Genomic DNA, 27,037 nt, shown 5'->3' with positions numbered 1-27,037 from the left:
ATGAAGCAACATTTTTTCTTAATGGTGAAGTGAACAGACACAATGTGCGAATCTGGGCGGTAGAGAATCCTCACGCATTCGTGCAGCAAATTCGCAATTCACCAAAAGTTAACGTGTTTTGTGCAATCTCACGGTTTAAAGTTTAAGGCCCTTTTTCTTCTGCGAAAAAAACGTTACAGGACACGTGTATCTGGACATGCTGGAAAATTGGCTCATGCCACATCTGGAGACCGACAGCGCCGACTTCATCTTTCAACAGGATGGTGCTCCACCGCACTTCCATCATGATGTTCGGCATTTCTTAAACAGGAGATTGGAAAACCAATGGATCGGTCGTGGTGGAGATCATGATCAGCAGTTCATGTCATGGCCTCCACGCTCTCCCGACTTAACCCCATGCGATTTCTTTCTGTGGGGTTATGTGAAAGATTCAGTGTTTAAACCTCCTCTACCAAGAAACGTGCCAGAACTGCGAGCTCGCTTCAACGATGTTTTCGAACTCATTGATGGGGACATGCTGCGCCGAGTGTGGGAGGAACTTGATTATCGGCTTGATGTCTGCCGAATCACTAAAGGGGCACATTCGAACATTTGTGTACGCCTAAAAAAACTTTTTGAGTTTTTGTATGTGTGTGCAAAGCATTGTGAAAATATCTCAAATAATAAAGTTATTGTAGAGCTGTGAAATCGCTTCAATCATTTGTAATAACCCTGTATACAATTTCAAATGTTTATGAAACTTTTTCTCAATGATGACCCCACAAAATGATCAAAGGGGAAATGTCTACTGCTTATTGCAGCATGATGCATGATGTTATAATTTATTACATTTTTATATTTTCTCCCAACATCATTATAATTTATTATTTATTTACTACTAACTCTATTTGCAATACATGTTACAGACAGTATCCACATATACCACTGACTGTACCTGCAAAATTTTGTAATTGTATGACAGAGTGAGGGATCTTCAAGTTGTAAACATCAAGATGCGAAAAAAAGTAGCTTTTGCTTAAAACAGAGCACAAATTACCCAGACTGTACTCATCCATTGTTGACAATGAGAGCACTCAGAAAATTACAACAAACTATAAACATAATTTCCGACCTTTCCTGAACGTTTTCTTACATGATTAACATAAAGTACTGTATTTAACACATTACATTATTTGTAAAGTAATCAGGAGTTTGAAGCTATTTTATACATTGGAGTTTGATTCTTTAAAGAATTGGGGGGGGGGGGGGGGAGTGTTATTGGCTCACCGTTATTGACTAATTTCAACATAAGTGTACAAGTGCACATGCTATTAACAGCTGTCGAGGGTAGAATACTGTTTATCTCTGCTTTTATAATATAGAATAACAACATATTTTCATGAAACTAAGAAGCCACTAAGCATTTATACTCCAATGCAGGCTTTTGTGGCTGGTATTTATACCCTTGATGGCATTGATTTTGTATGGCATTGGGCTGTGATCTAAGGTATGTTTCTATGTGTAAAGTTTTATCCCTTGCTGCTGGAAACATCCTCAAAGGCCACAAAAATGTCCTTAGTTAATTTTCGGTTTAAACATGGTATCAATACTGTCTCTTCCTACAACTCTACTGATGCAGTCTGTGACATTTTTATGTACGAGACAAAAACTTTTCAATGAGCTGTTTCCTTTTCGCCAAAAGCTCCAGGTCTTCTACATCATATTGTCATGTTTATCTCCTTGTTAGAGTACCTATTTTTCTAAAAGTTATTCTGAAGTGATTGAGATCTTCGTCCAAACACGGTCTCACAGATTCTTTTAGCCCAGTTCACCAGTGTCTTAATTATTTTTCTTTTCTGCTTGGGATGGTGATTGGATATCTGTGAAGGTGTCTTCAAGTATGAGTGGGCGTTTTTTTTTTTTTTTTTTTTTTTTTTTTTTTTTTTTTTTTTTTTTTTTTTTGCGGGCTTTGTGCTCCAAAGTTCCATCAGTTTTTCCAAGTACCTGCACATCCAAAATTGAAATTTGACGTCCTTTTTCTGTTCTGAACTTTATATTAACATAATTCAGAAAATTTCCAAATTTTGAGTGTTTATTTTAACCATAAGACAAAATAGGAAACAGCATGGTTGCACTGTGTAGTATACCAAAAGAAAATATTATTGCTAATATCAGGGTATTGCTTAGGAACAAACCACCTAACAGTAATTTAATGAAATGTGAGAAGATAGCTCTTAGAGATTTTAATTTAAATAAAGACATTCTTATCTTCCAGGGGTAACAACAATGCTACATGGTGAGGAGGAAAAAAAGCTACCATGGAAGATACAGAGGGATCAAGACAGATTCTAAAAGTGTTACTACCAAGGGTGTATTCACAAATCTTTGTTACTACTATTGGTTGCCAAACCTATGTGATTGTCAAATGCTTAGCCACTCTCCTACAGTCATTCGTACAAAAAACTGACACTTACGTTAAAGATACTTTTAAGTTTATCAAAAAATTAAAATCCACCATGTTGAATAAAAAGAGAGATTCTCTAACATTGATACCAGAATAGAGTCCAAAAGCAGGGTCATCAGTGAAGTACAAGACTTAGCATTGAAACCATGTTTATTGAGGACACAAAGATACATATAGAACAGAAATAAATCTGGATAAAGAGTGCTGCTATTTATACAGACATTAAATATTCCTGAATATGTAAACATTACAAACAAAAAAATTTCAAGAAACTTCTAGAAATGATGATAAATACTAAATAACAGATATATACTGCTGATCAGATTTGAATTGTTGACCCACAGCATGCCAGCCAGCGACACCAACCACTACTCAACATTGCCTACAGCACAGCTCGTGGCATTGCCAGTTGTCCTAGAGAAACACTGTGATCTACTGTTTCAGAAGTTCTCATTCGAGACAACTACAGCATCCTGTATTTAAATCTCGTCAGTGGTCCTCTTTATGGCAGTGCTGGGGGTCCTTACGTTCAGATCATGTTGTCACACATTCTTTACTATGATGAACATCGAGTAGCCCCTCCCATCAAAGCTTCAACATCATTGAGTGGGCCACCAGTTTCTCTGAATGAGAAACTCCATCATTCATCTGCACCTCGAGTCTGTAATACGGCTTCATGCAGAGTTCATGGACAGCATGTCTGTGCTTTTGTATTCTTGATGAACAATTGTAATCCTCAACTTTGAAAGTGATGTCCAACAAGCAATGAAGGATACAATACAGCCCACAGTAACATTTTAATAGCTTTTCTGATAGTCCCACATTCTGCATAAATGTAAAAATCTATACCAACTTTTCCAGGCCATGTCTCACTGGCCGGTGCTTGCTGTTATAGTGCTCTCAGTCCCTCTCCTCAGTGTCCAAGGACCGTATGTGAGTCAGCTGCTTACTACTTTGGTCCTGGTGAGGTGTTGTTTCATTAGTATCATCTGGTTGAAATGGAAACAGAGTATCCATTGATGTTTGGCATTGCAACCATGGAGCAGAAAGAACGGTATGAAGCCTGTTGCCTCTTGCCTTGCTGCATTATATGTGAACATCATGACTGGCAGTATTATATCCCAATCTTTCTTTTTGAGATCAATGTACATTGAGATAATATCTGCCAATGTCTTATTAAAGTGTACTGTGAGACCATTCATCTGTGGGTGGTAGCCAATTGCCATCTTGCAGGTGATACTGCAGATTGAAATTACCTCTGATAATAGTTTCACCTGGAGAACTTTTCTACAATTAGAGGACATCACACAATGCATTCCATGCTTCAAAATGGTATCTTCTGCAAGAAACCATGGAATTTCCAGAACTTTGGCAGTTGGCACAGGTTTGAAGACAGCATAGCGGGTGAGGTAGTCGGTGCAGACTATTATCCATAGATTCCAGGGTTGCCACAAGTTCTGGAAATCAGGGAATTTCAAACATGTCAGGGAAATAGGAAAATGTCGGGGAAAACACACACACACACACACACACACACACACACACACACACACTGGAAAAATCTCGTTTTTTGTCTCAGTAGCTGAAATCGTTTGTTTACTGAGATGTGCATCACACTGACTAGGGGCAGCTAAGTATGTGCGCCGCTTCCCCCTTCCCCGCAGCCTGCAGTCAGTGCTGCCACCACTTGGTGCCGCTAGCCTAGCAGCTGCCGACGAGAGGCAGGGAGGTGTGAAGAGTCGTTTGTTTGTATCTGATTCTCACACTGTTGACGCAGCAGTCGGAGACGGAGGTCATGTGTGCGTGAGTAGTGTCTGAGTGATTGTGTGAATGTGTGTGCTCTCATTTTCTGACAAAGGCTATGGCCAAAAATTTATTTGTGAGAGTGTGGTTGTCTTTTCCATGTGCCTGTCTGCGGCTCAGCAATCATCTTTAGGATGAGTTGCTGTCTGTCCTCATTAGTGTTGATTCAAGAGTATTCGTGCAAGTTGTCTGTTGCATGGATTGATCCTCACAGAATAGATTAGATTCAGTTTTTGTTCCATAGACCCAAAAAATGATCATTTTTGTGGGTGTGGAACGTGCCATAAAGAATAACATAAAAAACATAAAACATTTAAATATAGTAATTATTACCCTGATCATTTGTTCGGGAGATTGTGAGAATAGGTGAATACATTACTGTAAACTGGAGCTACTAATATTTACAGAATTAGTACAAGTAATGAAACATTGTTATGCACTTTTAATAAATTTATCATACACAAAATATTTAATCTTGACTGTTGTGACCAAGTGCTGCCAAAACTGAAATCTAACAGACATTTTTACTTAAGCTGATCTAACAGTCCCTGTTAAGATATTCATCTATAGAGTAGAAGGAGTTTCCTATCAAAAAATATTTCAAACTCTGTATAGACTGTGCTTTATTTGAAACCAAGTTTTTAATGGTGGCTGGCAGTTTATTGAAAACGTGTATTCCTGAACATTGGACGCCTTTTTGGACCAAGGCACGTGATTTTAGGTCTTCATGTAGGTTGTTCTTATTCCTGGTTTCAATACTATGTATTGAACTATTGGTTGGGGATGTAGATAAAGAATATTACTTGCAACAAATCGAATTAAGGAATAAATATACTGAGAAGCAGTGGTTAGAACACAAAGTTCCTTGAACAGGTTTCTACATGATGTTCTTGAATTTACGCCACAAATGATTCTTGTTACATGCTTCTGCACACTAAAAACGTTTGTTCGGTTTCATTATTTACCCCAGAACATGATCCTGTATGACATAATAGAATGGAAGTAAGCAAATTATGCAAGTTTATATATATGAGATCATTCTCACTGCAAATACAGACTTTCTTAGGCACTTAAGCAGTTCTGTGGTATGCCCTTCCCAAATGAATCTATTATTGAGTTGTAATTGTGGGTCTTTTCAAAGTTTAATGGCAGTGAATTAGCTTTAAACCATTTATTAATGACACTGAAAATTTGATTAGCAGCTATTTCTAAATATGTACTTGACTTGCTGCTTATTTCAATGTTCGTATCATCTACAAACAAAACAAACTTAGCATCTGGCAATGTGACAGACGAGAGATCATTGATGTACACAAGAAAAAGCAAAAGAGTCAAGGTGGAACTTTGAGGAACACCACACAAAATTAATTCCCAGAGAGATGGAAAGTGAGTGCTTACTGCACAGATATTTCACGACAACATCCTTGGTAAATGATAATTAATTGAAACCCTCAGCTGCCGACAGGTGTTGTTGATATAGCTTGATGGGGACAGCTGAAAATGTGTGCCCTGACCGGGACTTGAACCCGGAATCTCCTGCTTACATGGTAGATGCTCTATCCAACTGAGGATACAGATGAATAGCGCGACTCCAGGGACTTCTCCCTTGCATGCATCCTTGGTTTCCTGTTAGTTAGATAAGACTTAAACCATTTTGCAGCATTGCCAGTGACACCGTAATATTCTAATTTACTTGAGAGAATGCTGTGGTTCGCACAGTCAAAGGCTTTTGACAGGCCGCAGAAAATGCTAGTAGTCTCTAATTTATTATCTAATGAATTGAGTACATTTTCTGTGTAAGTGTAAACAGCTTCCTCTATATCAGAACCCTTAAGAAACCAAAACTGTTACTTGGGAAATATATTATTTGCAGTCATATGCGTAAGGAGACATTGAACACAACCTTTCCAAATGTTTTTGAAAACGCCGGAAAAAGTGAAATTGGTCAATAGTTTGATGGTATTTCTTTATCCCCCTTCTTCTAGAGCGGCTTAACTTCAGCATATTTTAGCCAGTCTGGAAATGTTCCACTGACAAGAGATTGATTACACAAATAACTTAAGATAGACAACTTGCATGAGCACTCTAACTTCATTGATATGTTATCATACCCACTGGAATACTTAGATTTCAAGGATTTTATGATGGATGCTACTTGTTTGGAAGACGTGAGTGTTGTTTCCATTTTACTGAAGTTATATTTAAAGACTGGTCTCAGATACTCCATTGCACTGTTCACTGAACCTGATAACCCCAAGCTGTCAGTAACAGAAATAAAATACTTGTTCAAGAGGTTTGAAACACTGCATGTACTTATTACCAATGTCTCACTTAACTTTAGAGCTATCTGTCCCTCTTCCCTTTTGGCTCCACCTCTCTCTGTCTTCTCTATATCCCGTACAGTTTTTTCTATTTTGTTGCCTGATGTGATTATTATCTTTTTGTCATAATGAAGCTTCTTCGATTTCTGGGTTACTTGCTTCAATATTTTGCAGTATTCTTTGTAATGTGTTACAATGCTAACGTCAGAGCTGTTCCTGGATTGTAGATGCAGTCTCCTTATTGTCCCACATGATATCCTTATTCCTGTATGTATTATTTATTTAAACGTCAATTTCTGTAGAAACAAATTGAGGAGCAAATCTCCAAGGTCATGGAACAGGTCAGTACATGAAATTACAACATAAAAGTAATAACGGATAAAAATAAAATATTTATAAACCCGAAACAAGACAAGCCATAAGTGTAAGTAAATGCAATCAAAAATACAAGAATCAGCATAATTTTTCAAGAAACCCCTCGACAGAATAGGAGTAGTGACCCATGAGGAAACTCTTCAGTTTCGCTTTGCGAGCGCATGTATTACTGTTAAGGTTTTTGAATTCTTGTGGAAGCTTATTGAAAATGGATGCAGCAGTATACTGCACACCTTTCTGCACAAGAGTTAAGGAAGTCCGATCCGATCCAAATGCAGGTTTGATTTCTGCTGAGTATTAACTGAGTGAAAGCTGCTTATTGTTGGGAATAATCTAATATTGTTAAAAATAAATGTCAGTAAAGTGTGTGTGTGTGTGTGTGTGTGTGTGTGTGTGTGTGTGTGTGTGTGTGTGTGTGTGTGTGTGTATGAATGTCAAAATAACCAAACTCATGAACAGGGGTCGACAAGAGGTTTGTAAACTTACACCACTTATTGCCCGAACCACCCGTTTCTGAGCCAAAAATATCCTTTTAGAATGGGAAGAGTTACCCCAAAATTTAATACCATATGACATAAGCGAATGAAAATAAGCAAAGTAGACTAATTTTCACGTTGAACGGTCACTTACTTCAGATACCGTTCGAATAGTAAAAATGGCAGCATTAAGTCTTTGAACAAGATCCATAACGTGGGATTTCCACAACAGTTTACTATCTATCTGAACTCCTAGAGATTTGAACTGTTCAGTTTCACTGATCATATGCCCATTCTCTGAAATTAAAACATCAGGTTAGTTTATTTTCTACAAGCAATGAACTTGGGTCATGAACTGCTCTATTTGAAACCGAGCCAATGTTGCACACAACAATCTTTACTAACAAGCTAGTGTCATCAGCAAACAGAAATATTTTAGAGTTACCTGTAATACTAGAGGGTATATCATTTATATAAATAAGGAACAGGAGTGTCCCCAACACTGATCCCTGTGGCACCCCCCACTTGACTATACCCCACTCAGACCCCACACCACAGCCATTCTCAACATTGTGAATAGTGACCTTTTGCTGTCTGTTGCTAAAGTAAGAGGTGAACCAATTGTGAGCTACTCCCCGTATTCTGTTATGGTCCAACTTCCGGAGCAATATTTTGTGATCAACACAATCAAACGCCTTAGTCAAATCAAAAAATATGCCTAGCATTTGAAACCTTTTGTTTAATCCATCCAGTATCTCACAGAGAAAAGAGAATATAGCATTTTCTAGCATTTTCAGTTGTTAAATGACTTCTAAAGGTGAACTGTACATTTGATAGCAAATTATGTTATCTAAAATATGAATTATCCTTTCATACATGACCGTTCCAATAACTTTAGCAAACACTGATGGCATAGAAATAGGTCTAAAATTGTCTACATTATCCCTTTCTCCCTTTTTAAAAAGCGGCTTTACTGCTGAGTACTTTAATCGTTCAAGAAACTGACCATTCCTAAAGGAAAAATTACAAATATGGCTAAATACAGGACTAATATGTGCAGCACATTACTTTAATATTTTGTGAGGCACTCCATTATATCCATGAGAGTCCTTAGTCTTTGGTGATTTAATTATTGACTCAGTCTCCCCTTTGTCTGTATCGCAGAGGAGTATTTCAGACATCAGTCTCAGAATGGCATTTGCCAAGAGAGTTGTATGATTCCCCGTGGAAATTAAATTTGTATTTAATTCACCAGCAATACTCGGAAAATAATTGCTAAATACTGTACATATTACATATATCTGATTTATCAGTAACAAGTATTTTTGCTACGAACGGACTTTACAGTGTCGACCTTGTGCTGCTGACCAGGCACTTCCTTCACAGCTGACCATATGGTTTTAATTTTATCCTGTGAATTAGCTATTCTATTTGCGTACCACATACTCTTTGCCTTTTTAATAACGTTTTTAAGCACCTTACAGTACTGCTTGTAATGGGCTACTGTAGCTTGATTGTTACTACTTCTGACATTTTGATATAATTCCCACTTTGTTCTACATGATATCCTTATCCCACTAGTCAGACACCCAGGCTGCCTTTTACTGCTAGTATCCCGTTTAGAACGCTCTAATGGAAAGCAACTCTTAAAGAGCATCAGAAATGTGTTAAGGAAAGCATTATATTTGTCATCTATGTTATTGACACTATGAACATCCTGCCACTCTTGTTCCTTGACGGAGTTTTAAAAACTCTGTATTGCTGTTGGATTAAATTTCCTAAATAGTTTGTAATTATATGTGACATTTGTTTGAGTACAAAATCCTTTTAGTGTTAAAATTTGTGTGTCATGGTCTGAAAGGCCATTCAACCTTTTACTAACAGAATGCCAATCTAGTAATGAAGAATGAATAAAAATATTGTCTATGGCTCTGCTACTTTTCCCTGGCACCCTAGTTAAAAAAAAAACACAGTATGCATCAGAACATATGAATTTAGGAGATCTACCAACATACTTTTTCTTGCACATTCATATACAAAATTAATAATGAATTCACCACATGTAACTAATTTCTGGTACTTCCTACAAAGTGAATCAAGAAACCTCTGTAGCCTGAGAAGAAATGCTCTGAAGTCAGAGCTAGAGGACCTATAAACAACAATAATTAGAAGTTTAGCTTCACTAAATTCAATTGCCCCTGCACAACATTCAAATATCTGTTCAATGCAGTTCTGTGATACGTTTATGGACTCAAATGGAATACTGTTTTTTTTTTTGTGTATATGGCCATTCCCCCACCCTGCAAGGAACTCGAAAAACAGCCAGCTAATCTGTATTCTGGCAAAGGAAGCCTCTGAATTGTCAAATTCTTTAAGTGGTGCTCCAATATACCAGTAATTTCAGAGTCAACATATATAGGCAGTTCACTAACTTTATCTGCTTGTGTAGTCTGTGGTTTTAGACTTCTGTGTGATTTTGAGTTACCTTTATGGGAAAACAGTTTGCAAAAGTAGAAGTAACTTTTTTAATGAATGCTTTGTATTTTCCTTTTGAGTCGGAAGTACTGTAAACATCTCTGCAGTTAATGTCTCTTAGCAATTTTCTAAATTTCTCAATTTTTGACTAATTTATTACCGTCCTGTACTCAGATTTAATAGATTTTTTTATCCTGGCAAGTTTCAACATTTAGCACAAGTTACTGCATGTAACTTTTTTCCTAGATTTGTCTACAAAAATATTATCAAAAGCAATCTCAGAGCATTTACATATCCTTGTTGCAAAGTTCACAGTAGGCACTAAATTGAATGACAGTGTTACAGATTGCAATACTTTTTCACTGACAGAGCTTTTCAATTAATCCACATTAAAATCACGAGCAACCACTATTTCCTTGTTTTTTACTGTGAGATGGGACAACAGAGCTTCCAGATACTTTATGAGGAGGTTAAAATTTCCTGAAGATGATCTGCATATCCTTACTATTAAAAAGGATTTATTATGAAATACTACTTCTGTTGCACAAGTTTCTAAGTGCTGCTGGTCACAAAATTTATTAATATTAGTGTTCTTGAAATCAAAACAGCTTCTGACATATGTGGCAACTCCTCCTTTCTCCATATTCTCTCTACATAAGTTAGAAGCTAACTTGAATCCTGTAACATTTAACATATCTATACCAGTGGTCACATGATGATCAGAGGGGCAGATCATATCAATTGGTTTGCTCAACTCTAATTCTTCAACACAAATAAGCAACTCATTAAGCTTACCCCTTAGTCCTCGGGTATTCTGATGCAATAAGGATAACTGATTTTGTACACTGGCTGAATTACAACTGGATGAATGTAGTTGTCCTGTCAATTTTTGAGTATATCTAGTTTCCATCAGAGGCTGTCTGCATGAATTGTGTACATTAAAATTTGCTTTCTTACTGCCTGTTTTAACAATGTGAATGTCATTTTCAGCGTGTCTCTGAGTATCTATTGTTTCTGCCCTCCCTACTCCAAAAAAAAAAAAAAAAAACTGCTGTTCTGTCGCTTGTAGCAACTGGTACTTTACCACTTGTGATAGTGCTCCCCTTAAGTTATTTGCTGTTAGCCCAGACAGTTTTCCCTTCCCGTTCCTGTTGAGGTGAAGGCCATGCCTAGTATAGCCCCAACTACACAGTCAACAGGAACCACACTTATCCAAGCAGCCTTTCCACCTCTAAACTAACTCTCCCAACAGAAGAGTTTAAATGAGGCTGATCATAGTGCCTCATAACAGACACAGGCCCATACCAGTATGTCTAATTGCTGAAGCTATCTTTACCAGGTCACTTTAAATTGAATAATTAGGGTTCATGTCTATGTTGTTGCCTGCCCCACCCACTATTACCATGGTGTCTTCCTTTGTGAAGTCTTTACACAGTAACCTACATCCTCTATCACCTGATCCAGACTTGCACTAGGTTTAAAAAACTTGTGATGTGGTATCCTGACCCTAGTTCTTCCTGCAACAGTTGGCCAACACCTCTACCATGTGAACTACCTAACAACAAAAATTTCTTCTTCTTCACAACTTTTTCTGAGTTCTTACTTTTCAAAAACTTTTTGAAAGTTTGTTGTATCCTGTCTACTCCTACATCTGCTTGTGGCTCATCAGTTTCCAACTGGAACAACAGATCAAATCTGTTTTCCACATTCACAACAACACTTTCTGAGAAAGTTCTATTCCTACTTCTTCTATAACCTGTTGTCACTTCCCACCTATCTTTTCTCTTTTCCCCCCATAACCAGTCTCGTTTCATCAGCATGGGGTCTGTGACATTTGAATAGCTGCCCACACGAGTAGACTACCATGACAGGGCAAAACCGCAGGCCATTTCTGTGGGTATCTGTAACGGATCAGGCTTGCCGACCTGAAGTCCATCGTTTCCCACTAATGTACAGGCAGTGCCCGTCAGATCTAGCCTCACAGATCTGCCCACAGACCAGGTCTGTTTGTATGTGATTTAATGTGGCGGATTTTTGTGGTTTATCCATGGACCATGGACCCCGGTGCTCCTCGGCAGGCCACAGGCCATGGGCGATGGATTTCAGGAATTGCGACTGCCTCATTGCAAGTACATTATACAGTATGGTGGTTTATCGACATTTTATTTATTCTAGTACATTTTGGCACTTCAGAAGTAGTTTGTATATTAGAAAGTATGGGCGAAAAGTAGTAGTGTACTCACATATTTCTTGAAAGAAAAACCAGCCATTACCTGTAAAATGAGACATAACACATTGGGTAATACCCGACAATAACAAACATAGTAGAACTAACATTTTATTGGTGGTCACCTATAGTATTTGTTTACTCAACTCTTCCCTGTCTTATACACTTCTTTCAAGAGGCCTACATTTTCCTGAGGTTGTTTGTGAAATCAGTGAAGGTATTTTAAATCTGTCTTGCGACTCCAACGAAATGTGTATTTTTGTCCCCAAATGTGTTTTGTTTTATTGAAATAAAATAACATCTTAATGAAACACGTACACCATCTAAAAACAGTTCATTACAAAAGATGTAGATTTTAGTACTTACCATTTTTACTCACACATTTAGAAATACAGAAGTCCTTACATTTTTTGTCAACTTACGTCTTTACTTACCCTTGAGATCTCAAAATTTGTCAGGGAAAAATGCTGCAACTTGTCTGGAAATCAGGGAGTTTCATTTGGGGAAACTTGTGACAATCCTGGATTCCCTTTTGTCAACTTAGGAAGTTTCCCAAAGAGGTTGATTCCAATCTGGCAGAATGGCACTGCTACATGCAGAACTAGTATCACATGCCACAGTGGTATTTGTGGCGCGTACTTACATTACTGGCATTCCTAATGGTGGCTCACATACTGCCTAACAGATTGGTAGAAACCAGATAAGTGATACCTTTGTCTGATTGTGTCTAGAGTCCTCACGAATCCAATGTGACCAGATGTTGAAGAAGTGTCATGGAAATACTTCAGGATATGAGCAACCATTTCTGCTCCATTACAACATAGCTCCTCTTACACAGTGCTCTGTTTATTAATTGGAATTATCCTTTGGTTTGTTCTTTGTCCTTTAATACTTCTATGGTTTTTGGCAGTGCTATGTCGTCCCTCTCTCAGCAGTAACGTCTTTTAATGCATGACAGAGATTTGGTCCATGCTTCTGTGTTCTGCCAAAGAATTCTTGGAAGGCAGTTGGTGTCCTTGTGTTTGTGTATGCTTTTTTATACTACTGTGATATCATACTCCTGAAGCCTCTGTGCCTGTCTCACCAGTCGACCTGATGAATCCTTGAAGCTAGTCAGTCAGCAAAGAGACTGGTGGTCCTTCATAACAATGAATGGTTTGCCAAATAAATACAGCTGGAATTTGTTGGTGGCCCAAACAACTGCAAGGCACTCTATCGTGTTTGGGTTGTAGTCTTTTATGAGCCTCAGTAGCTTTTCACAGTTTACAAAAGTTTCATAGATAAAATGAGTATCTGGGCTGACGACACAAAATCAACTCATTGATGACGGTGGGGTAACATCATCTTCAATGCCAAACACCCTTCCAGAGCAATCTCTGTTGTGTGTGCCTGTTGGAATAGTTTCATCAATCTGGAGCTCTGATCTTCCACAGTCTTTATCACTGCTTGTGATGCCTGCAAGAAGTCCCATCTCAGAATAAATTTATGACTACATTATGTGAAAACAAATTTGAAGGGCTGTGTTCTGTCATTGATAGTTATTCTTGGAATACATTTTCCTGGATGTATTTCCCATTTGTGACCTTCAGCAGAATCACTTTCTTATCACAGACTGTAGTCTTTTTTAGATGGCAAAAATAAATGTTCATTGTAGCAGATAAAGAAGCCTCCGAATTGATTAGCACCCAGACAGAGGGATCTTTAATGAGATTTCCCGACATCTTGGTAACTGTAGTCCATGGAGGGCTTTCATCTGTGGTGGCCTCAACTCCATAGATCATTGCCTTGCTTAGTTTTCCTGAATTCAGCAGCTAGGCCAGTGGCTGGTATCTCTGAACGGCAATGAAGAGAGCCGCAGTGTAATTGGGAGTGACCGCATCCTGGGTTTGGCCATGGGCTTTGTCCCACAGGTCAACTACATACATCTGCAGTCAGCTGGTGTGAATACCACTGTTATGATGGTTTACTTCTTGTGGCCTAATAGTTATTGACCACTCATCTCTTTTCTCTGCAGTGGCGTACAACATCCACAGTGGAAACTCGCCATTGTGTTGTTATCTGTCCTCCAAGGATCTTTTCTTATGCTATGCATTCTACTTGGAGGAGGAGTTGGTTGTACTTGTGCTGGTTGGATACTGGGTTGTTTGATGGTTGCAAAACAGTCTTTGCATCATAATTTGCTTGTGACTCACCGAAGTCTGCAATGTACTGCCTCTGTGTTTGTCGAGCATGCTACGAAGCACTGTTCGCGTCAGCAGTTACATTGTTCTCATTACATGTATGGATACTGTACCCTCACAGACTAGTGGAGAAGATTGTTGCTAAAGATCGACACACCTCTTCTTCAACATTGATGATGCCTGATGTTTGGGGTTGACATTGAGGCTGCTCTCTCTTGTGTATCAGTATGACATTTCTATCTGTCATAAACTGCTGTATCTTTTTTACTACCTGATGAGGTGAGGTCACGGTGGTCTTCCATAAGTGTCATAGGGATCGTATTTGCGAATTGGTCATACCTCTTTTGTCCAACTCTTTTCTGTTGCATTTCCACAATGCAGTGACACGATTTGATGAATTCCTCTGTTTTTGTTACTTTATTTATTTCTTTGTTTATATGGCTCAAATGCAGTGTAAAAATGCAGGTATACAGTATTAGTATATGTATATAACAAGAGTACAGAAAGAAAACACTACATATAAAAGTAACTAGATGTCAGACTCCAGGTTCCTAATCCATATAACAGTTGTGTCATCAGCTTTCATGAGGTCGCTCCAACTCCCCTGTTAGGAATGCAAGGGGCATTCAATTCTAACTGTATAGTAATAGAGTAGCATGGAGAGCTGCATCAAACCAGTCTCAGGACTGATGACCACAACAACAACAGTAATCGGAGGTGCATATATTGCTGGAAAGCCTCACTTGGCCACGTATATACTGCAGTAGCTAATACTTGCCTGCTTACCTTTCAATGCTACCAGATTTCTTGGATACGCCAACATTAAAGACTGTTGTATCACCATATTCGTGTTTTCCAGAGTTTTAGAATGCTATTTAAAAAGAACGTTGGAGCCCCACAGTCACTAACCAGAAACTCTGTAGCACCCCATTCGTAAAGTGAATCTGCACATCAACCACATCCAATGCGAGCTCTGTTCAATTTGACCCACAATTTCCTGTCGAGTTTTGTGCCAGCAATATCACAGTTATACTTCTGGATCCACTCGTGCTCTTCAGGATTTTCAATTAGGTGACCGTTCTGATCCCACAGGTCTCTCACCTTGATATTACTGCCATCTAGATGTTCTGCTAGTCATAATGGTGGGTTTCATGAGTGGTGTCTGTTTCGTTGTAGACTTGATATGTCTTCCTGTATAGGTAATGCCAGGTTCTCTTGTAACTTGTGGTAGTCTCCAAGCAAGGCCTCGCTTGTACCAATTGCGGGTGGATATTTGTTGCTCAGCAGAGGAAGCCAATAAATCAGTGTTGGTCGGATTGTCCCAGTTATTAACCATGTAGCGTGGTTCAACTGGCTGTCAATCAAGTTGGTGTGGCAGGTGTTTAGACACACTGGGACACAATACTCAGCAGCTGAGGAGACCAGTGCAGTGGATGATGTGCGTAAGGTATCTGCTGAAACTCTCCATGTCATTCCACACATTTTTTGATTAATATTGTTAAGAGTTTTTGTTTTGGCAGTGATATTTTCAAGATATTTTCTATATGAAAGGGTGCTGTCAAGGGTAACACAAGGCACTTGGAATACTTGTTATGGCAAAAAGTGTTTCTGTTACCTTGTTTGTTGTTCAGATCTAATGTACATACTTCAGTTTTACTTGTACTGAATTGAAGTTACCACTTTCTAAAATAGGAGCTGATAACAGCTAGATCTTCTGTGAGAATTGTTTCCGCTTGTCCAAGATCTTCGGTTCTACAAGCAAGAGTGATATCTGCATAACAGAATTTTGTTGACCTGATATTGGGGAATCGGAGACATACAGGGTGTTACAAAAAGGTACGGCCAAACTTTTAGGAAACATTTCTCACACACAAAGAAAGAGAATATGTTATGTGGACATGTGTCCGGAAATGCTTACTTTCCATGTTGGAGCTCATTTTATTTCTTCGCTTCTAATCACATTAATCATGGAATGGAAACACACAGCAACAGAACGTACCAGCATGACTTCAAACACTTTGTTACAGGAAATGTTCAAAATTTCTCCGTTAGCGCGGATACATGCATCCACCCTCCATCGCATGGAATCCCTGATGCTCTCATGCAGCCCTGGAGAATGGCATATTGTATCACAGCCGTCCACAATACGAGCATGAAGAGTCTCTACATTTGGTACAGGGGTTGCGTAGACAAGAGCTTTCAAATGCCCCCATAAATGAAAGTCAAGAGGCTTGAGGTCAGGAGAGTGCGGAGGCCATGGAATTGGTCCGCCTCTATCAATCCATCGGTCACCGAATCTGTCGTTGAGAAGTGTACGAACACTTCGACTGAAATGTGCAGGAGCTCCATCGTGCGTGAACCACATTTGTGTCGTACTTGTAAAGGCACATGTTCTAGCAGCACAGGTAGAGTATCCCGTATGAAATCGTGATAACGTGGAAGAACATGGGGCCCAATCAAGACATCACCAACAATGCCTGCCCAAACGTTCACAGAAAATCTGTGTTGATGACGTGATTGCACAGTTGCGTGCGGATTCTCGTCAGCCCACACAAGTTAATTGTGAAAATTTACTATTTGATCATGTTGGAATGAAGCCTCATCCGTAAAGAGAACATTTGCAATGAAATGAGGATTGACACATTGTTGGATGAACCATTCGCAGAAGTGTACCCGTGGAGGCCAATCAGCTGCTGATAGTGCCTGCACACGCTGTACATGGTACGGAAACAACTGGTTCTCCCGTAGCACTCTCCATACAGTGACGTGGTCAACGTTACCTTGTACAGCAGCAACTTCTCTGACGCTGACATTAGGGTTATCGTCAACTGCACGAAGAATCGCCTCGTCCATTGCAGGTGTCCTCGTCTTTGTAGGTCTTCCCCAGTCGCGAGTCATAGGCTGGAACGTTCCGTGCTCCCTAAGACGCCGATCAATTGCTTCGAACGTCTTCCTTTCGGGACACCTTCGTTCTGGAAATTTGTCTCGATACAAACATACCGCGCCACGGCTATTTCCCCTTTCTAATCCATACATCAAATGGGCATCTGCCAACTCCGCATTTGTAAACATTGCACTGACTGCAAAACCACGTTCGTGATGAACACTAACCTGTTGATGCTACATACTGATGTGCTTGATGCTAGTACTGTAGAGCAATGAGTCGCATGTCAACACAAGCACCGAAGTCAACATTACCTTCCTTCAATTGGGCCAACTGGCGGTGAATCGAGGAAGTACAGTACATACTGACGAAACTAAAATGAGCTCTAACATGGAAATTTAGCGTTTCCGGACACATGTCCACATAACATTTTTTCTTTATTTGTGTGTGAGGAATGTTTCCTGAAAGTTTGGCCGTACCTTTTTGTAACACCCTGTATAGGTTGAGTAATAGAGGGGCTAAGATGGGGCCCTGTGGTGGACCATTACTTAATTCCCTCTCCTTGCTCACATTTTCTCCCAAGTAAACACAGAAATATCTATTGTTTATCATGGTGTTGGTGAGAGTTACAGTTTTTCAGCATCAGATTGTTTTCAGTAATTTGTGTATCATCCCTTTTCTCCAGACTGTGTCACATGCTGCGGTTAGGACTACGAATGTGACAGATGTCTTCACATAGTCTTGGAAATCATCTTCTATGAAAGTTGTTAGGGCCAATATCTTGTAGCAGCAACTGCTGTGTGGCCTGAAACCTGCTTGTTCAGCTGGGATATGTTCCAGAATGAAGCTGCTAATTCTATTGTAAATGAGCCTCTTCTCAGAGAGTTTATAAGTACAACACGAAAGGCAAATTCGTCTGAAACTTTTGAGAGTGGTCAGCTAGTTTACCTGGTTTCAAAATTTCCACTATTTTCCTTCTCTTTAGCTCGTTGGGCAGTGATCTATTATCTAGAATGTTGCAGAAGAAGCAGACCAGCCATTTTTTTCCCACCATTACCCATGTTTATCAGAAATTCCAGGTGTATATTATCCAGACCAGGTGCTTTACCTTATTTAGTTTGTTTCATGGCCTCATCCAATTCAGTCAGTGTAAATGGTGAAGAGAAATTGAATTTGTTTGGGCTGTGAGCTTTTAGAGAGGCAAGTTCTCATATTTTATTTGGGAAGTATGGTGTTTGCCACGGGATGATTTAGATGTTTCAGCTATATGGTTAGCAATTTGGCTACCTGAAATACTACTATTGTGACCAAGCTTATTGGAGGCTCTGCCAAGCTTATGCAGAAGGCTCCATGCCTTTCTACTTTAATGTTTGACAATTTCTACTGTCTCACACCATCATACTCTTTTTAGCAGCGTCAAGACTTTGGAGGAGGTCTGCTGCAATATTGCTGTCACCAGTTTCACTATATTGTTCATAAAATTGCTTGCAGTGTTCATTCTACCCTAGTATATATGCCTTTCTGTATCCATGAGGATAAACCTTTTAGCAACAGTAAGAACGGCCATGACAAATTAAGGGTAGTTTTAGGTTCTGGTGGAATAAAACAAATATATTTAACTTGGTGGTTGGCAAAACTCCTCCAATCAGCCCTGCTGAAATTCCATCTCGGTTGCGGTACAGATCTCGCTACTGGGACAGAGCGCCCCATATCAAGGATAGCTGGCCTGTGTTGGATGTATGGGGAATTAGGTATGACTTCTTTGGATGTAGGCAATGGGTACCCTCTGCAGTGCTGGGACATAAAGCAGAGATCCGGGTTGTAATATCTTTGCCAAGTGGCTGATCTGAACATTCCCAAACCCGTGACATCATAAACAAGATCTATATTTTCATTTTCTGCCCAGTTGTTGAGTGCAATACTGCATTCATTGTCAGATGCATAGTTTCAATGACCATGGTGACTATCAGTGGATGGGGAATAATCGGCAGAACATCCAGTGGCCACTGCACATTTGGTGGCTTGTAAATATTATTTATAATGGTCTCCTCCATTTGTATTGAGACATAATGGATCTCATTTTCAGTATTTGTCGAAATGAGGTGAGAACGCTAGTTATAGCTCCCTACATAGGTTTCAACACTGTACACACTGTGATTTGTAGCACCCATAATATCGTAGCCATGGATCCTACTTCTTTTATGCAGGTCTTCCATTGTTGGAGAATGTGTTCTGTGGATTAGAACAGTGTCAGTATCATTGTCAACAACGAGTTTAGATAGGTGCTCACTTGCAGCTCGGCTAATGCCTCCCGTGTTTAAATGGCGTACTTGGACTGAAGGGCCAGTCGGTTAATCATTTGGTCCTGTGAAAAGGTTCATTTTTTAAGGTCTTTTGATTTTGATTTGTGTGCATGTTTGTAGCAAGCAAATTCAATATTTGGTCTGGCTGCTGATTCGTTCTAGATCATTTAGTCTCTGTATGTCCATCTTTTCAGACACCTCAGCTATTCAGTACAGAATGTAAATCAAACATCTTTCAGCTGTCTTAATTTTCAGGCTTATTTTATTTGGCTGCCAATTTTGGCAATATAATTCGCCATCTTGAGGCCCCTGTGTACAGACAACAATGATAACAATATGAAATAGATACAAAAGGGGGTGGTGCAAGTCATATGTACAGTGGTAACATGTGATACCATAATAATATTAAAACTGTACAGGAAGTTACAGTAAAGTTACAGATAAATTAAGGAATGAAATAAAAGAACAATTGCAAAATGTATTAACATAAACTAGGGAACAAAATATATATCTCGTGTAATTGTAAAAAAGTATCTACTAAACAGAGATCAATATTGCATTTATGCCTAGGTAATCACGGTGCAATGCCAATGCAATGCCCGTGAAACAACTGGATGAAATAATATAAGTCATATACTGATAAGCACGGATTGAAGGTAAAACATTTGATTACATGCTGTCATATACTAGCAAAACATAAACACTTACTGGAGGTCAACCCCATAACTATGTCTATCATCATGTTCCATATACTAATAATAACTAATAAAGTGGGAATATAAAGTCACATCAATTCATGAGGGTATTTTTCTTCTGTCGTTGCAATTACAAATTTTTTTTTTTTTTTAAACCAGATGCATTTTGCTTCATTGAGGTAAAGCATCATCAAGGGTCTGTAATTGAGTTATTTACATTTTGATTTGTTTTTAGATCAAAAAACAGTATGTTAAGAATATGTTGATTTGTACTTATGGTGAGTTTTCGGCCGATTTCTCACTCGCATCGGGTAATGCCATCTGCTAGCACATCATTGTTCTTCATTACACCGTGATATTTTGCTCCCTAGATTATCTTAATACATTGTGCATCTGTTCTTGTATTTTATTCCTAATTTATCAGTTACTTTGATTAACTTCCTGTACAGTTTGGTATTGTTATGTTATTACATATTACAACTGTATATATGACTTGCACCACTCCCTTTGTTATCTATTTCATACTGTTACCGTTGCTGTCTGTACACAGGCTCCTGAAGGTGACATAATGTATCTCCAAAACTGATAATCCAATAAAATAACAGTTTGGAGATTTAGGCAGCTGAAAGGTGTTTGATTTGACATGCTGTCACTCGTTTAGCATTATCCACGGTGCACTTGTAGTATTCCACTATGGATGTGAGCTAGTTTACACCCCTGTTGCAACATATTTTCCCAGAAGAGTTTGGTATGTATCTTCTGTGACTCCTGTCAATTGTGATGTTTTGTCTGCACCTTTTATATTTGGGTTCACAATGTGGTGTACCACTGGAACATTCTGTCTGTAAGACTGTGTCATTTCTTCATAATGTTGGCCTGTGTTCTTCAATTGTTCTACCACTAAACAGGCATGCTGCTAATTATCACCAATTGTTTTTCTTCAGTTTGGCCGGGAATTTGTCCCAACTATTAAGCTTATCTTCCTTCATTGTTATCAGACCACTGCTAGACTGGTCCATCCATATAAAACTACACATTTGCTAAGAATCTACTGGTCTCCTGAAAATTAGGACATTGGGGACAACATGCTACTTGTATTCCAGTTCCTGTCCATACGAGTGATGGCTTTGATATTACTTAAATGGAGCCTTGCTGATGTAGATGTTTTGAAGTTCCTTGCTCTCCACCAAATGATAACCACAGTCAAGTCCAATTGAGAAAGCATGTTTATTAAGGACAGGAATGTACGGACAGAACAAAACTGCCCCCTTTACTGAGGGTGCTGCTATTTATACAAGCATTGCATATTCAAGGATATGCAGACACTACAAATATAAGAAATTTGAAGAGCCTTCTATAAGTGATAAATACTAAATAAAAAAAAAAAATTGCTAGTGGTTAGGTTTGAACTGATGACACATGTCATGCCAGCCAAAGATGCTAATGGCTACTCCACATAGCTGGTGGCAGTATTATGGTCAGTTTTTATATTATTTCACTGTTTACCATGGGTCCTCTGAATGATGTGGTGGCACAGTTAGAATATATTTTCACAAATGCAAATTTCTTCAAACAGTGTCTCACATCAACTTATTTTTAATGAACCAACTAATTCTATGAGCAAACATATGAGTTGCCTTTAGGGAACACACTCAGTGCAGTTGTAGCAAATTTTTATGTGGACTACCAAGAAGGAACCTACTAGTTGACTTAGGTACATTGATAAACACTTTCCTGACATGGCCTCATGGAGAAACCAAACTCAGTAAATTTCAAAATTGTGTTAATAACATTAATTCTTATGTAAATTTCGCAATGGAAAAACAAAAAGAAGATCAAATTTCATTTTTGCAGTGGAACTCCAGAGCACAAACTCTACTGAAAGCCCACATATATGGGCAGATAGCTCCACAGAAATTCTGATCAGAAAAGGGGAGTGATTAAAATGTTGGTGGATGGTGGTAAAAGAATCTGTGAGTCACAGTGTTTAAAGGATGAGCTCAATCATTTAAGAATTACTTTTAGAAGGAGTGGCTACTCTGACAAAGTGATAAAAAGATCACTATATCCTAAAAGTTATGGAGTTTCTGCTTAAAAAGAACCAGCTAAAGAGAAAGTGATGTTTTACATGAAGAAGGCTCTATGGTCTTTCAGCTATACAAATTCTGTTTCAAATTGTGTGTGGAAAACAATAAAAGACTGCAAGTAGATATACATGTTAATGGAATTTTCAAAAGATAATGTATGATAGCAACAGGTAGTCAAACACATTGTTACATTTTGGCTCATTGTATTGGTTTTGTTTGATCTCAGAGAACAATATTAGATAAGATAATATTACTTATGATATTTATTTAAAAATTGTTTGCTGCTCCTAAATATTTGCAAATTATGAAGTCACTCAATTTGCACCTTTTTCACCTTTGACAATTTCCAGGTGACTCAGCTCATTGTCTTTTATATGTACTGTACACTTCCAAATGGCGTACTTTTCCAGTCTGATAAATATAATTTTCAGACTTTGCTGATATATTGGCATTACTTAGAGGGGAATTTGCAGCAGGTTTGAAAATTGTTGATCCATATGTTTGCTTCTTCTTACCCATCTATGGAATACCACAGAACTAAATGCATTTGAATAATAACTAGCAGAGGCATTGAAAGCTTAAAACTATTACATTTATTATTCTTTTAAAACAATCTTGTGATAGCTACCTGATCTCTTCATTAAAACTGTTTCTACAAAACAGCACAATAATTCATACTGTTTTTATTCCTGTAACTTCAGTCTCTGCCCAGTATCGCAGACCAAGTCCAAGGAGCCAAGTGCCTCTGCTACACTGTTTTGAATCATTTGACAAAGTCATCTGTGCAGGTGCTTGTGTTTTTAAATACTTACTTACATTTTCAGTGAGATTTTTTTCATCTCTTCATGTATTAGAACACGTCCTGTTTTAGCCATTGTAAGAAACAGGAAAAAGCCACTGCAGTTTGGAAACAAAAACTCCAATCTAATTCACACCTAGAAAGTGCCAATAGCCTGTCTCTCAAAGAGAGTTATTTGACTTATGACTTCCTCCCTCATACATGTTCTGAAATGACTGTGACAGGAAAATCAGAGAAATTTGAGCCCATCTGGAGGATTGCTGACAACCATTTTTCCCACACACCATACATAAATTGAACAAGAAAGAATGAAATGAAAGTGATACTCACACCATCCCTTACCACACACGTTAGGGTTGTTTGTGGAGGATACATGATGTAGAGACATGTAGTAGTAGGACGCGTCCCCAGCACACTTGTACTCACTACTTGGTGCCACTCTTTCACTTCTGTACTAACGAAGCAAGCTTGGATTCTACACATTTCACATGTGTATGCATTGAGAAGACGTTTGATCATTAACACTGTACAGGTTCATGAGTTTCGGTAAAGGCTCAACAGAATTGCTGCCCCATATATGTGACTAACATCATTTATAAGTTCACATAAATTAAACTTCATTTCGTGCCCTGCAGAGGATAACAAGATCATTCCAGTAGGTGTATTTTGTTCCACTTTTTTTCTTCAATAAATGATAATTTGTGTAAAGATATTATGTGAAAATTATTTTTAATGAACCTAGTCATTTTATCATCAGCTTCAGTTCATAAGTGGCATTAATGATTTGATATTTTAACTGCTGTTAGTAGTTAGATCTGGTTGTAATGTATTCTCAAATGACATTGTCAGTGTTGGTATGATTGATTGCACCTATATCTGAATATTCTGCGAGTTTTTTAGAATAGAGTTTTTAAATTTACTCTTTCTGATAAAAGATACAGGAGGAAGGCTGTATGTAGCCACATGTGGATACTGGACCATTCATTGTGACAACACAATGACCATCTTGTCTTCATCTCAGTAATGGACCATACAGCTATTTTTGCAGCACTGCAACTAGTGTGGGTCTATCTGCAATTATGGTTTGATGTACTATGTGTGATAGTTTAGGGCACCGTTAGATACAGTGTTGGGTCTTGATTCTTGAATTTAAGGACAATCTGAGTAAAAAAACACTACATGAAGGAAATTGTAGGGTCTGGGGTGCTATCCATTTTTTAGGGTTTCCCACATGCAGTTTTTCAGCAGGGCAGAGCATTCTTCAAAGACTATCAATGCCTCTGTTTACCTGGCCTGTGTTTTGTGTCAGACTTTTCTGGAATGTATCTATAATACGGGAAATTTTTGAAGAATGTAAATAATTTTGGAGTAAAGATGACCACTCGATAAATAACAGAAATGTTGAGTCACCAACAGGCATGCTCAAAAGAGAATTAAAACTTCGCCAGCTTTTGGAAAAAAATCCTGTGAAGAGCTAGAGTAAAAATACACATGCCTTTCCCAACAAACACACACACACACACACACACACACACACACACACACACACACACACCCACCCTTTGTATTTGTACCGTAGCTCTTCATAGGATTTCTTCCAAAAGCTAGCAAAGTTGTTATTCTCTTTTGAGTGTGCCTGTTGATGACTCAACACTTCTGTTATTTAGAGAGTGGTCGCCTTTCTCCTCAAAGCTTGCACAGTTCTCTATTTTGCTTCCCTGCCAATGACTCAATGCTTCTGCTACTCACTGAGTGGTTTCCTTTACTACTAATTTATTTTTTCTGGGATGTAGTTGGACATCATCATTCAGCAGCCACCATTAAAGCTTAAGTGACTCACATACAAACCATATGGAGGAAAATTACACATCCAGACACTCATTGTTTCTATGCTACCATATTTAGAGGCCCTGGTTGTAACAGGCAAGAGCTCCAAACTATTTTGGGTACGCAGCCAGAGAACTGTACACTTTAGTAATGCAAATAATTTCTGTATTGTCATTTTCCTAGTCTGTGGTACAACATTCATTTCAGTCACATGTATCCTTCTGGGTGTTGCAATTTTCATGAGCATTGATGTATGTGAACTGTACATTGCAGAAACATATTACCACATGGGTTTGCATTTCTTCTCAGTCTCTCCAAAACATTCCTTGAAACTTGAAGTACATTGTGTTTGCTTCCTCAAGATTTTGTATTATAATACAGTGAAATGCGTGAATAGCATTTTGTTAGATAGGGGAACTGCAGTCTGGTTTTTGGCACCAGTACCATTTTGCTTAATTTATAAATTTCCAACCATTGTTTGTGGTGTAGCTGTTATTGTTATTTTATACCAGTTAACTTTGTTTTTTTTGTTAGGAGTGTTCTTGTGCCATATGCACAATTTTATATTCTTGCTCATTGCTCATTTCCCATTCCAAGCTTATGCTGTCCCAACCATTTTGTTGAAAGTGTAATTTATACTGTTCTCATACTGAAAATACATATAAACTGCAGATAGAATTTCTTTATTAGTGCTCAGTTGTTTGCTAATGAGCAAATGCTCACACAAATGGGGCTCACATGTCTCTCTTGATAACAGTTATGGCAGTCATTCGGTGCTCTCTTCTGTGATGGTCTACAAACTACCTGGCCAGTTAGTTAGCCTGCCTTGGAATGCATGTGGTTCCTGTAGACAGGTAATATCATACTACTTTTCCTTACCAGTTTTCTCATCTAGTATGCAACAATCCAGTTACACATGGTATTTAGTTGCATGAACCTATTATCATTGCAAGTCATTTATGATTGAAGTTAGTGAGATTATGAACCATGGTCATTTTCATAATGGTCCGTGGTATTTAGTCCTTAATTTTCACAAATCCCAAAATTTCTCTTCAGCTGATGAGAAATACCTAGAATCAACGGGTAACATGTTTGTCTTAAAAATTTCTCATTGGCCTGTCTTGCAGCATTATCTATATCCTTGTGTAAGTGTGCCACTTTCTTGTTTAATGTCAAATATTTTTTACCATTTGCTGCTCAGTATGAATTTCCATTGTCAGTCTTTTGAATCAGATTTTACGTGGCAAGTCACAGTTCATCATTAGGCATGTTTTAATGGATTTTATATTAAGTGCATTCTTCACACATTTTATGGAGTAATCTTGGCTGCCATGTAAAGTGCACAAACATTTTCTTATGTTAATTACTTGTAAATGCTCCTGTGATTAAGGTAACTGGAAGTTGGAGTTATTTCAATATACAGTTATTTCTTTCCGAGCTTCACATAGTTCGCATTTTCAGACCCAGTTCAAAAGATGGTCAACTTCCTCATATGTCTGTGGTCTCTATTGAAGTGTAATAGTTACTTTTCCTCAATTTCTTCCATTATAGCGTACTACAAAAATAAGGACTCTTTATTAAATTACATATACCACTCATATGTTGCCAAGAACATCATATATTATTAATAAAGTCTTTTTTCTTAGGATGCTCACAATTTAAACGATTCCTTTGGTGCCCTTATTAGAAGTGACTTCCTCTGTCAATGAAAACTTTGTTATTCATACTAAAGTAACTTGGTGTCTTCCCTTTCTCGAGTCCCCAGTTTAAGAAATATTTGTCAGTTTTTACATTTTTCTTTTAATTTAATTAATTTATTTTTCATTGAATGCAATTAATCCTTTCTTTTGCACAGTCTAGTCAATACTATGTTTGGGTTTTTGTGTATTTGTGATCTCAGGTGCCATTGACACAACTCCATTGATCTTTCCAGTTATTTCTTCAACTTTGCATTTCATTTTTTCAGCTGAATAATTCACTCATACAGTTGTCGTGCTTATTGAGGGACATGCTCCATTAGTTAACACAATTGTCCCTGGATAGCTTTGTCTGTGGGCGTGCAAATCATTGTTCACAAATGTTAGGATTTATGTCTTTGTTTTGAAATCTCGTCTCATGTTTTCATTCTTGAGGTTTGTTCAC

At 38.2% G+C, this 27,037-nt stretch overlaps 1 protein-coding gene across 1 annotated transcript in view; it reads left to right on the top strand.

Annotated features, from left to right (window-relative positions):
- The window catches only part of LOC126249733 (endoribonuclease Dcr-1-like), a 284,524-nt gene that overhangs the window by 121,549 nt on the left and 135,938 nt on the right, over positions 1 to 27,037 (top strand). The gene's annotated exons all lie outside the window — the stretch shown is intronic.

This window comes from Schistocerca nitens, chromosome 3 (genome assembly GCF_023898315.1).
Source record: "Schistocerca nitens isolate TAMUIC-IGC-003100 chromosome 3, iqSchNite1.1, whole genome shotgun sequence".
Classification (NCBI taxonomy): Eukaryota; Metazoa; Arthropoda; class Insecta; order Orthoptera; family Acrididae; genus Schistocerca; species Schistocerca nitens.
The sequence above is the reverse complement of the archived record's forward strand: the minus strand, read 5'-3'. Positions and strand labels throughout refer to the sequence as shown.